The sequence below is a fragment of the Armigeres subalbatus genome, chromosome 3 (genome assembly GCF_024139115.2).
Source record: "Armigeres subalbatus isolate Guangzhou_Male chromosome 3, GZ_Asu_2, whole genome shotgun sequence".
In the NCBI taxonomy this organism is placed as follows: domain Eukaryota; kingdom Metazoa; phylum Arthropoda; class Insecta; order Diptera; family Culicidae; genus Armigeres; species Armigeres subalbatus.
Window position 1 is genome coordinate 232,727,483 of NC_085141.1, and position 12,538 is coordinate 232,740,020.

At 42.7% G+C, this 12,538-nt stretch overlaps 2 protein-coding genes across 4 annotated transcripts in view; both read left to right on the top strand.

Moving 5' to 3' along the window:
* The first annotated feature begins 11,977 nt into the window (after positions 1-11,977).
* The window catches only part of LOC134220845 (ras-related protein Rab-23), a 239,425-nt gene continuing 238,864 nt past the window's right edge, over positions 11,978-12,538 (top strand). Inside the window, exon 1 of one of the 3 annotated variants that reach the window (XR_009982081.1) lies at positions 11,978-12,118. The gene's annotated coding sequence lies outside the window, so the exon portion shown is untranslated. The remainder of the gene's footprint in view (positions 12,119-12,538) is intronic. The other 2 variants (XM_062699992.1, XM_062699994.1) reach the window with 2 other exon arrangements.
* Positions 12,001-12,538, top strand: part of LOC134220846 (protein yippee-like) — a 385,579-nt gene continuing 385,041 nt past the window's right edge. The window contains exon 1 of the mRNA XM_062700001.1: positions 12,001-12,118. The gene's annotated coding sequence lies outside the window, so the exon portion shown is untranslated. The remainder of the gene's footprint in view (positions 12,119-12,538) is intronic.

Sequence of the window (12,538 nt, forward strand, 5' to 3'; positions counted from 1 at the left end):
TATTCATAAAGGTTTCTATAAACTCTTGTTAGTTGCGCTAAAAGCTTTGTTCTCAATCTCAAACTTTGTGATCGTTTATCGTTGTTTGACCCGTGGAAGTATATGAGCAGGAAAGCTGAAAGCTAACACTCCTAATGTGTAGCAATCTTATTTCTTTGCAACTATTTAGTACTATTTAATTGAAAGTGCTGTGGGCAGCAGGGACTATGTCCAAGGGCTTGACGATCCCTCCCCAGGCCATCTGCGAGTTGTGGCGCCTGCCTAGGATGTGGTGGGGTTTGACAGTGGGCCCTGTTAAACCTCTATAAAAAGCTGTATGTATCCGCAAGTAGGCTCCGCCAAAGCGACCGTGTGCCGCTCAAAGCGCACAAGCCCAAGTCCTGGTGTTAGGTGGGACGCTAAACAGCCCTGACACGACGGCCCTCCGACGAGACAGGAGGTTTGCGCAGGCCCAATAAGCCACCTTTAAAAACAACTATTACGAACGACATAGAAGATAATACGACTCGATACAATCGGCAACGACCTAGGCGACGAATAAAGGATCACGATTGGAAGCTTGGAACATGAAACTGCAAGTCGCTAGGCTTCGGAGGTTGCGACAGGATAATCTACGATGAATTACATCCCCGCAACTTCGATGTCGTAGCGCTGCAGGAAATCTGCTGGACAGGACAGAAAGTGTGGAAAAGCGGGCATCGAGCGGCTACCTTCTACCAAAGCTGTGGCACCACCAACGAGCTGGGAACCGGCTTCATAGTGCTGGGAAAGATGCGCCAACGAGTGATTGGGTGGCAGCCAATCAACGCAAGGATGTGCAAGCTGAGGATAAAAGGCCGTTTCTTCAACTATAGCATCATCAACGTACACTGCCCACACGAAGGGAGATCCGACGACGAGAAAGAAGCGTTCTATGCGCAGCTGGAGCAGACATACGATGGATGCCCACTGCGGGACGTCAAAATCGTCATCGGTGACATGAACGCTCAGGTAGGAAGGGAGGAAATGTATAGACCGGTCATCGGACCGGATAGTCTGCATACCGTATCGAACGACAACGGCCAACGATGCATAAACTTTGAAGCCTCCCGCGGAATGGTAGTCCGAAGCACTTTCTTCCACCGCAAGAATATCCACAAGGCCACATGGAAATCACCTAATCAAGTAACGGAAAACCAAATCGACCACGTTCTAATCGACGGTAAATTCTTCTCCGACATCACGAACGTACGCACTTACCGCAGTGCGAATATTGAATCCGACCACTACCTCGTCGCAGTATGTCTGCGCTCAAAACTCTCGACGGTGATCAACACGCGTCGGAGTCGTCCGCCGCGGCTTAACATTGGGCGGCTACAAGACGGTAGACTAGCCCAAGACTACGCGCAGCAGCTGGAAGTGGCACTCCCAACGGAAGAGCAGCTAGGCGCAGCATCTCTTGAAGATGGCTGGAGAGATATTCGATCCGCCATTGGAAGCACCGCAATCGCTGCACTAGGCACGGTGGCTCCGGATCAGAGAAACGACTGGTATGACGGCGAATGTGAGCAGTTAGTTGAGGAGAAGAATGCAGCATGGGCGAGATTGCTGCAACACCGCACGAGGGCGAATGAGGCACGATACAAACGGGCGCGGAACAGACAAAACTCGATTTTCCGGAGGAAAAAGCGCCAGCAGGAAGATCGAGACCGTGAAGAGACGGAGGAACTGTACCGCGCTAATAACGCACGAAAGTTCTATGAAAAGTTGAACCGTTCACGTAAGGGCCACGTGCCACAGCCCGATATGTGTAAGGACATAAACGGGAACCTTCTAACGAACCAGCGTGAGGTGATCCAAAGGTGGCGGCAGCACTACGAAAAGCACCTGAATGGCGATATGGCAGACAACGGTGGCGGTATGGTAATGAACCTAGGAGCACGCGCGCAGGACATGCGACTTCCAGCTCCGAACCTCCAGGAAATCCAGGAGGAGATCGGCCGGCTGAAAAACAGCAAAGCCCCTGGAGTTGACCAATTACCAGGAGAGCTGTTTAAACACGGTGGTGAGGCACTGGCTAGAGCGCTGCACTGGGTGAATACCAAGGTTTGGGAGGATGAGGTTCTGCCGCAGGAGTGGATGGAAGGTGTCGTGTGTCCCATCTACAAAAAGGGCGATAAGCTGGATTGTAGCAACTACCGCGCAATCACATTGCTGAACGCCGCCTACAAGGTACTCTCCCAAATTTTATGCCGTCGACTAACACCAATTGCAAGAGAGTTCGTGGGGCAGTACCAGGCGGGATTTATGGGTGAACGCTCTACCACAGACCAGGTGTTCGCCATACGCCAGGTATTGCAGAAATGCCGCGAATACAACGTGCCCACACATCATCTATTTATCGACTTCAAAGCCGCATATGATACAATCGATCGGGACCAGCTATGGCAGCTAATGCACGAAAACGGATTTCCGGATAAACTGATACGGTTGATCAAGGCGACGATGGATCGGGTGATGTGCGTAGTTCGAGTTTCAGGGGCATTCTCGAGTCCCTTCGAAACCCGTAGAGGGTTACGGCAAGGTGATGGTCTTTCGTGTCTGCTATTCAACATCGCTTTGGAGGAGTAATACGAAGGGCAGGGATTGACACGAGTGGTACGATTTTCACGAAGTCCGTCCAGTTATTTGGTTTCGCCGACGACATTGATATCATGGCACGTAACTTTGAGAGGATGGAGGAAGCCTACATCAGACTGAAAAGCGAAGCTAAACGGATTGGACTAGTCATCAACACGTTGAAGACGAAGTACATGATAGGAAGAGGCTCAAGAGAGGTCAATGTGAGCCACCCACCACGAGTTTCTATCGGTGGTGACGAAATCGAGGTGGTTGAAGAATTCGTGTACTTGGGCTCACTGGTGACCGCCGATAACGATACCAGCAGAGAAATTCGGAGACGCATAGTAGCTGGAAATCGTACGTACTTTGGACTCCGCAAGACGCTCCGATCGAATAGAGTTCGCCGCCGTACCAAACTGACTATCTACAAAACGCTTATAAGACCGGTAGTTCTCTACGGACACGAGACCTGGACGATGCTCGTGGAGGACCAACGCGCACTGGGAGTTTTCGAAAGGAAAGTGTTGCGTACCGTCTATGGTGGGGTGCAGATGGCGGACGGTACGTGGAGGAGGCGAATGAACCACGAGTTGCATCAGCTGTTGGGAGAACCATCCATCGTTCACACCGCGAAAATCGGAAGACTGCGGTGGGCCGGGCACGTAGCCAGAATGTCGGACAGTAATCCGGTGAAAATGGTTCTCGACAACGATCCGACGGGAACAAGAAGGCGAGGTGCACAGCGGGCAAGGTGGATCGATCAGGTGGAGGACGACTTACGGACCCTCCGCAGACTGCGTGGTTGGCGAAGTGCAGCCATGGACCGAGCTGAATGGAGAAGTCTTTTATGTGCAGCACAGGCTACTCCGGCCTTAGTCTGATGATAAATAAATTGAAAGTGCTGAAAAATTTCAAAGATCTTCATAGTTGCACCAAAAATGAATTAAGACTTAAGGTAGGTAGGGTAACTGTTGTCACCTATTACATTTGGTATGTTTCTTATTTATGTAATTTTGCAAAGCAACGAAATTGGTGTTATATTTCTTTGATTCGAGATAAGATGAATTTGTTACGGTGAGAAAGATTATGGAACGTCATAATTTTAACCTTCCGGAACTCGCACTGTTGTATTCCATGTATTCCTCACACAATTAGCTCTCTATCAATTGAGAAGATATCCAAAATGATTCAATAGAAGGCTTGGGTAAATATAATTGAATAATAGGCTCAGGTGCACGGGGATAATTGACCAATAACTAACCAATTGATTATTCATTTACTTTTTAACAATTCATCCTAAGATAGCGGGGCTTTTCCCATATCATTTGGGACAATTACCTCGCAGTTCTCACTCATCTATGACCGCACGTGGCCACCCGGCCTTCCAGAAAATCCGGATCTTCCGTAAAAATGGTAAAAAAGACCGTAAAAACGGTAAAGTTAGACCTAGAGCAGCGCATTTTTTTCGTAACGTGTGTAAGAATGGTCATTTTGTAAAGTTCGTCGTATAGCAGAGTATTTTTTTTATAAACCAGAGGTCTCAGAGTTAATTCACAGGTCAACGGCCACCCGGAGAGCTCGGAACGTCCGTAAAAATGGTCATTTTGTAAAGCTCGTCCTATAGCAGCGCATTTTTTTTTCTAAACCTTTTTCGACGGTGATCTTGAACTTAATTCACAGTTCTTACTCAGCAATGGGTGTAGTTGGCCACCAGACAGCTTTCCGGAAATTCCGGAACTTCCGTAAAAATTGTAATTTTGTAAAGTTCGTCCTAGAGCAGCGCAATTGTTTTTTTCTAAACCATTTCTGTCGGGGATCTTGGAGTTAATTCACAATTCTTACTCAGCAATGGCCGCAAGTAGCTATCTGTCGGCCATCCGGAGAATCGTGAATGTCCGTAAAAATTGTCATTTTGTAAAGTTTTGTAAAGTTAGTTAGTTCTAGAGCGCAACCATTTCTGACGGTGATCTTAGAGTTAATTCACAGTTCTTAATAAGCTATAATCACAGATTCCGGAAAATCTAGAACATCCGTGAAAATGGGGGAGCTGTCCCGTTTTCCATCTCACTGAACATATATTCGCATATTTTTCCTATAATATGCTGGAAAATCACAAAAATAAGAAACAACCCAATTGTTTTGTGTCATGTTTAAGGAATGAACATTATAGCTATGAAATGAAGTCCAGGAGCAGTAACCCTACCTTATTGAGGTATCATGCCTACTTAAGGTCAGACCCGTAATGCTGGGTAGACACCTTTACGTGGTGTGTTACGGGGTAAGATCTACCACGGTTACATTGCCAGCTACAGGCAAATCCTGACCCAACGAATACCTTCCTCATTATCCAACTCCGTGGTACTTATGAGGGTGTCGCTAAGTCGGTGGCCTCTCGTTAAGTAAGTACCACACCAACACTTCCTTCCTCTCCCTAGTTACGGTGAAGATGGGCGTGGCCAGGAGTAGTAATCCTCATGCTTTTGTTATTTTTGTTTAAGACTGGAATCAAGGACCACTTCCCTTCTTGATTTCTGATAGCATTCTAGATAAGGATCTCAAAAGTAAAACATGAGTATCACTAGTGTCCAATCTACGAATTACACCGTAACAATGCTAATGCTAATGCTAATGCTAATGCTATCATGCCTACTTAAGGTCACTCCTGACGGAATCCAAGTTTCAAAGTGCTCGCGTTTTCGTGAGCACACCACTCGATACGGAGGCGTCGCACATCTGTCATTTTTATTGATTTAGCTTTGCTGCGTCGCAGCATGCGTGAAATATTAAAAATGACAGTTGTGCGTTGCTTCCGTATCGAGTGGTGTGCCCCCGAAAACGCAAGCTTTTTGAAACCTGGATTCCGTCAGGAGTGACCTTAAGGTCACTCCTGACGGAATCCAATTTTCAAAGTACTCGCGTTTTCAAGGGCACACCATTCGATACGGAAGCAACGCACAACTGTCATTTTTATGTCACTCCTGATGGAATCCAATTTTCAATGTGCTCGCGTTTTCAAGGTCACACCATTCCATACGGAAGCAACGCACAACTGGCATTTTTATTTTTTCAGCTTTGCTGCGTCGCAGCATGCGTGAAAAAATAAAAATGACAGTTGTGCGTTGTTTCCGTATCGAATGGTGTGCCTTTGAAAACGCGAGTACTTTGAAAATTGGATTCCGTCAGGAGTGACCAAGGTACATACAGTGAATTCTCCCTTACTGATGTACTGTAACTCGATGTGAATCCTGGCTACTGTGATCACTTTCTTGGTGCTAATTGCGATAATAATGACGAATTGACAATTGCCAATACCAAAAGTCTACGTAGACTTTTTTATTTTATTTTTTTATTTTTGGAAAACAATTTATACAGCAGCTTTTTGAATTTTTCCGTTTTTTTTGCAAGACTTTACCGATTGTTTGGATGAGATAAATTACATTTTTTCCTCTGTGTAAGTCCCAATTGTTAAAACATGCGAAATGTAGAGAAAGATACAAAGCAAGAGAATGGAACGAAACTGGGATTGAATCCACGGCTAAAGAAGTACGCTGCCGCCAACAGTTTTTGGTACGCCGCCGCCGCCGATATATTTGCATCGGAGGACCGCCGTTCAAAAATTTTCACGCCGTCTCAAATCTATAGAAGTTCACATAATTTTCCGTGAAAAGCACATGTATGGCGATTGGAAAAATCAAGCATCCAATGTTGGTTGGGTTTCTGTTCGCTTTTTCCGCAAATTGAACCCTAGAAAGTACACTTAATTTTTTTCGACGAGCTCGGTAAACGAATTACCGAATTCTCAACAGCTGAGCTCTCGGTAGTCACCTCAGTAAAAACATCACCCTTTTACCGACTGCTCGGTTCTGTGCGCTCGAAGGCAAAATGTCAAATATTACTGAGCATATCGGTAATCTTTACCGGGCACTCGGTAAAAAAGTACCGACGAATCTTCATTAAAAAGAACTGGGCTCGGTAATGAAAAATATCAACAAATTTCTCAATATTAAATAAAACATGAAGAAAAGTTTAACCATTATTATTTTTGTATTTATTTAAAATTAGATGAAATATAATTATACACACACTTTGATAAGTAAATTATCTCATAAAATTTTCTAACGGCTGCTTCTCCTTTTGCAAGCTGCTACCCCTATCGCAAATCTACCGCATTCCACTAATGTTGTCTTCAACAGCTCTTTGTAGCTCTGGAATTCCGTTAAAAATTCTCTGCGCAATGTCTGGTACAGTCTTCCATTTTTTTTCAATCGTGCTGACAATGGCATGAACGGGTGTTAAAAACGCCATTTTCTCTATTGTGCTGAAAATTCAAATAAAAGCTATTTTACAAATGATATTTTTAAAAACTTCACTAGTATAATGTTCACATTAAAGATACTTACATTTTTTCACTCGATCTGGCACTCGAATCAAGCCACAGATTATCTCGAAGAAATATTATAGTTCGGAGAACTCTAAGTATGGCGCCATATTGAGCGTCACGTAATCCCCATTGGGTACCGAGACCTCAGTAAATATGCTACCGTAAGCTCAGTAAAACACATAATTTTTACTGAGTGGTCGGTATTTTGTTTTTGACAAGTGTTGACTGATTTGGATTACCGAATTGCTCGGTAATTTTCATTACCGATGTTCAGTATATAAATTAGATTTGCTGAGACATCGGTATAAATGATTACAGATATCAGTAAACTCTAGAAAATTAACTGATCTATCAGTAAAAAAATAATTTTACCGAGTAAAATCTGTAAAAAATATTACCGAGCTGAAATTCTGGATTTAAGTGTGTAGGAGGTTGAGAGTTCGAGTCCCACCAAGACACGTGGATTGTTTTTCGCAAAATTAATATCAATTTGTCCATTTCGAAAACATGCGCTGTGCATATGCACTGCATATTATGCAGAGTCAAAATAATCAACAAAAAAGGAGGAAGATTGTTTGGCAGAAAGCCATTTGGACAAAGACCACAAGGCCGAAAGATATTTGACCAAATGTGTAATTTCGCCGAACAAACAATTTGGCATAAGAATAATTGGCCGAATATGTCATTTTGTCGGAAGGGGCATACGGCCGAAAATGTCGTTCAGCCGAGCAGTTCCTTTGGCTAATAAAGTTGGTTGGCCGAAACGCTTATTTGGCTGAAATGGTCATTTGGCAGAAAGGGCCATTTGGTCGAAGTGAACATACGAGTTGAGCCGGTCATTTTGGCGAAAAAGTCGTTTAGCCGGAAAGGTCTTTATGGCCGAAAATGCCGATTGGTCGACTGGCTGTTTGGCAGAAAAACCACTACCAAAATAGTCTTTCTACCAAACGGCATTTTCGGCCAAACGACCATTCCGGCTAAGCGACATTTTCAGCTTAATGACCCGTAAGGGCAAACAGCTTTTCTAGCTAAATTATCTGATTGGAAGGATGTCCCCCTTGTCGGTATGTAACTTTCGGCCAAACGGCATTTTAGGCCGGCCAAATAAAAGTATCTACTTCCGGCCTAACGTGCTATCGGGAAGGGGCATTCGAGCAAATGGTTTTCCGCCAAATTACTTTCGGTCAAATGACGGAAAGAGACGTTTGGGCAAATGCCACATGGTCGAAAGGTGTTTGGTTGAATTTATCATTTGGTCGCAATCTATCTGGTCGAAAATGTCGCTTAGCTGAAATGGACATATTAATTAAGGAAATGCACATACGGCCGAAAATATCGTTCGACCGAACTGGTCATAAGGTCGAAAAAGTCGTTTGGATGAATAGGTCACTTGACCGATAATACCGTTTGCCGTAATAATCGTTTTGCAGAAAGGTTATTATTATCACGTCTTTATTTAAGAGACTTGCAGCAGTTGGGCCTTCCTTAGCCGTGCGGTAAGACGCGAGGCTATAAAGCAAGACCATGCTGAGGGTGACTGGGTTCGATTCCCGGTGCCGGTCTAGGCAACTTCTTCTTCGACTTCCCTGGGCATAAATGTTTCATCGTGCTAGCCTCATGATATACGAATGCAAAAACCCGACTTAGAAAGCTAGCAGTTAATAACTGTGGAAGTGCTTAATGAACACTAAGCTGCGAGGCGGCTCTGTCCCAGTGTGGGGATGTAATGCCAATAAGAAGAAGAAGCAGTTGGCTAGCTCGCCTTTGATCAGGCAGAAGGGTAATTTGGCCAAAAATGTGATTTGGCCAAACGGGTCGACTTTTTTGACCATAAAACCCGTTCAGCAATCGACATTTTCGGCTGTATGACTCATTTGGCGAAATGGCATTTTCCGCAAGTGGCCATTTCTGTCAAACGACCATTTCAGCCGAACGGCATATTCGGTCAAATGACCTGTTAGGACAAACGCTTTTGCCAAATGAATTTTTTTTAGCCAAACCGTTTCGCCTGAACGTTCATTTTGGCTCGACGACTTTCGGCTTAACACGTAATTCGGCCAAATGGCTTTCCACCGAAAGATTTTCGGCCAAATGACCCTTCTTCCTATTTAAAAATTTCCCGTGGATTTGCAAAAAAATCTTGTAGACAATGAAAACCCCGAAAAACATCACGCTAAAATACCGAAAAGTTATCCATTAAAGTTTTAATATTTCACGTAGAAATTCTGGAGTTTTAGTGGACTTTCCGAACAATTCCATTTGGAATATGGAAAAATTCCATAGGAATTTTTAAAAAATGCGTGCAATTTTTAGAGAATTTTCTTCCCGAACCTTGTTCCTTTTACCAGATTTTTTTTAAGTCCGCATTTTGAGTTCTGTAGAGTTTTCCATGAAATTAAAAAAAAAATCTTGTGAAATTGCGGAAAGATTCCCGTGAAAACTCCTTAGAGTTTCCCATTATCTGAACAATGTCATATAGAAATTAGGAACAATTTCCCGTGACAATTCTAAACAATTTCTCATGAAAATTCCAACGCATTTTCCATGAAAATGACAAACAATTTTTCGGAAGTTCCAAGTTTTTCTCGGAAATTCCAAGTAACTCTCGTGAAAACTTCAAAGTTGTTGCTGTAAAAAATCCGAAAATAATCTACGAACAGCTATTTTGGAAAAACTAAGAAAGTTTTGTTGTCCCGAAAAATCCAGAAATCTAAAGAAAATTTAACCTTCCAGGACTCGCATGGTCCTGGATCATTCACGCAGTTCCGCCGCTCTTGTGAACGAGAAGCGTGCTTTTTCGAAGGTGTTGTACTTTTTGCAACGGTGCGAGTTACGGAAGATTAAGAAACTAACGCAATGAAAAAAATCGTCACGCCAATTCACGCCGCCGCCGACAGAAATGAACCTCGGCGTGACGCCGTAAACGGCGACGAAAATTATGACAAACGCCACCCCCGACAATTTTCAGACCGGCGCACACCTCTACCCGCGGCCTCCTGCGTACGAGGCAGAACGGTAGCCATATGGCTACCAAGCACATTGGTTGTCAATTCTCAAATAACTGTAAATGACGTTCACGTTTTAAATCCCACATATCCCGAGATATCTAACCAAACTGGTTGTCCCATATAGCATCCGCGGATGTATTCCACACTAAACATTGGTCCTACATGCACTAGTATTACTCTACGGATAAATTCTAAACTAAACATTTCTTAGCATATTGGTTTCCAATCCCCGAACAACTTTGTAGAAGATGGCAACATCCCACAATTCCCGAGATATCGAACGAAAATGATCTCTCATAGGCACTAGAGTCGCTTTGCGGATGAGTTCTAAACTAAACAGTTGTATTATTTATAACCTCCGAACAGCTTTGTAGGAAACGGCAGCTTTCTTAATTCCACAGATCCCGCGATTTTTTAACCAACCTGAACTCTCATATACATTAGCGCTGCCTAGCGGATGATTTCTAAACTAAATAGTTTATCCATAAAATGATTTCCAATCCCCGAACAACTTTGTAGGAGACGGCAATTTCCCTAATCCCATAGAACCCGAGATATCGAACGAAACTGGTAGTTTCATAAAACATTAGCGCAGTCAAGTGGAAGAATTCCACTTCAATTATTTCCTCAACTCATTGGGCCGCATGCGATCATAGATGAATTAAAAATTCGTTTCACTTTGCCAGGATTTTTAGAAATGTTGAAAGAAACGTCGTGCTGTTTATTGAGAAAATTAACTATTTTCATCGGTGTTCCGTTGGTTCCGGATGATCCGGAGCCATATCATAAGAATCATTGGACTTGAAAAATGTCCTCAATCAGAGTATCTATCTATCCTCATTCTCCGAAAAAAAAAACACTTTGATATCATTTTAATTGGTTTCAATACAACGGATTTTCGGGTTGTTGTTCTTTTTACAACATGTGGATGCGAGTTCACGTGTTACGAAAGTTGAAGCGAGTTGCGGAAGGTTGAAATGGCAAATATGGAGACGGATGGTTACTTACTTTGAATTCAAGGGTGTAGTATGAAAATATGCCGTAACTTATATTTTCTATTGAAATTCACTCATGCTAAAACGGCCACAGCCGAACGCCTCATTAATATGAATAGTTAACAAATAATATCACAAACTGATAAAGAAAATCTGACCAGTCAGTGCGTTCCGTAACACTCTCTCCTATTTCCAACACCATGATACATTTTGCTGCGGGATTGTACAAAGCAGAACGCAATTCGAACCACCACCACACCAATTTCCCATACAGCCGCGTTGTTTGGTTCTACAGCGCATACAATCGATCCGAGACTCTGTGTGTTGGATGCTGTTTGGATGTGGGGATTCGTTGTATAGAACATAGAGTGAAAAAAAAATCGAGAAAAATTTCGGTTTCTGTTGCGTCGTTGCAAATTGAAAACAGAAGATTCTCGCGGATTCGAATTTCTGGAGATAAGCTATCGGATTTAATGAAAACATTACAACTAGGTGAAGTTCAGATTAGAATGGGGAAAATGTTCTAACGTCGTGTGGTGTGGCATTTGTTGTTTTGGTGCGGTGCATTTGCGAAGGCAAGCTATGTGATGAAAAGATGTTAATGGAAATCGATTGGTCGTCTGGTCTGATCAAAATCAATCACTGGAAAGAGTGACTTGTTTCCGGACCATTTGTGAAAGTATCGTGATACTGAAGTTGGAAACTTAGAAATTGACCCTTGCTGTCCACAAGAAGTTCATGAAAAGTTAAATTTGAAAAAAATCTAGGGTGTGAAAAGTAAAAGTGAGGTTTCTTCAAAAATATTCAAATAATACATCGTGGTGGGGAGTGTGAATGTTTATTTGTGATGAAAATTTGAATAAATCAATCAACGGCATATGCAAGAAATAGTTGCCAGGTGAATGTATCGATATGCAACGAAGTAGTGATAAGATTATGCATGGTGTGTGTTTATACTTATTAGCAGATCTATAAGTGCAGTTTATTGAGATTACATAATATATATGCACATATACTGCAACTGGATAGATCAATGTGGTATCGTATCAACAGAGGAGTAGTGCAGAGTCGAGTTATGCATGTGAATATGGACGAAAATTGCGTCTAATACGTTCTATTCAGGAAATTTTGCGGTAAGTTTATTCAATTGTCATATATTTATAACAACAATGTTGTAGGTATAATAATCAATTAGCGCTATTGATTTGTGTTACGAACATTGAATGTTGTAAGCGAAATCAATTATTTAAAATGATGACGTTTCCTGTGTTGTTCAATTCAACACATTAAAGTCAATCATCAATATATTCTCGATTTTCCTCATGTTGATATTCAACATTTTTCTCGTTAATGGTCGGTGTCGATGGTTTTCTAGACCTTTTCGAGGTCTGCCTGTACAAATCGTAATAGCTAAATCGAAAAAAAAAACAATCTACTCTCTGTAGATCTCTGATCTCTCTAGATTAAACGAATCGAGCATGGGTTACCCAGGAATTAACTATCCAATCTTAAAGTACAAGTTTCGGAAGCTCTTTCTTGTAACCAATTACGGT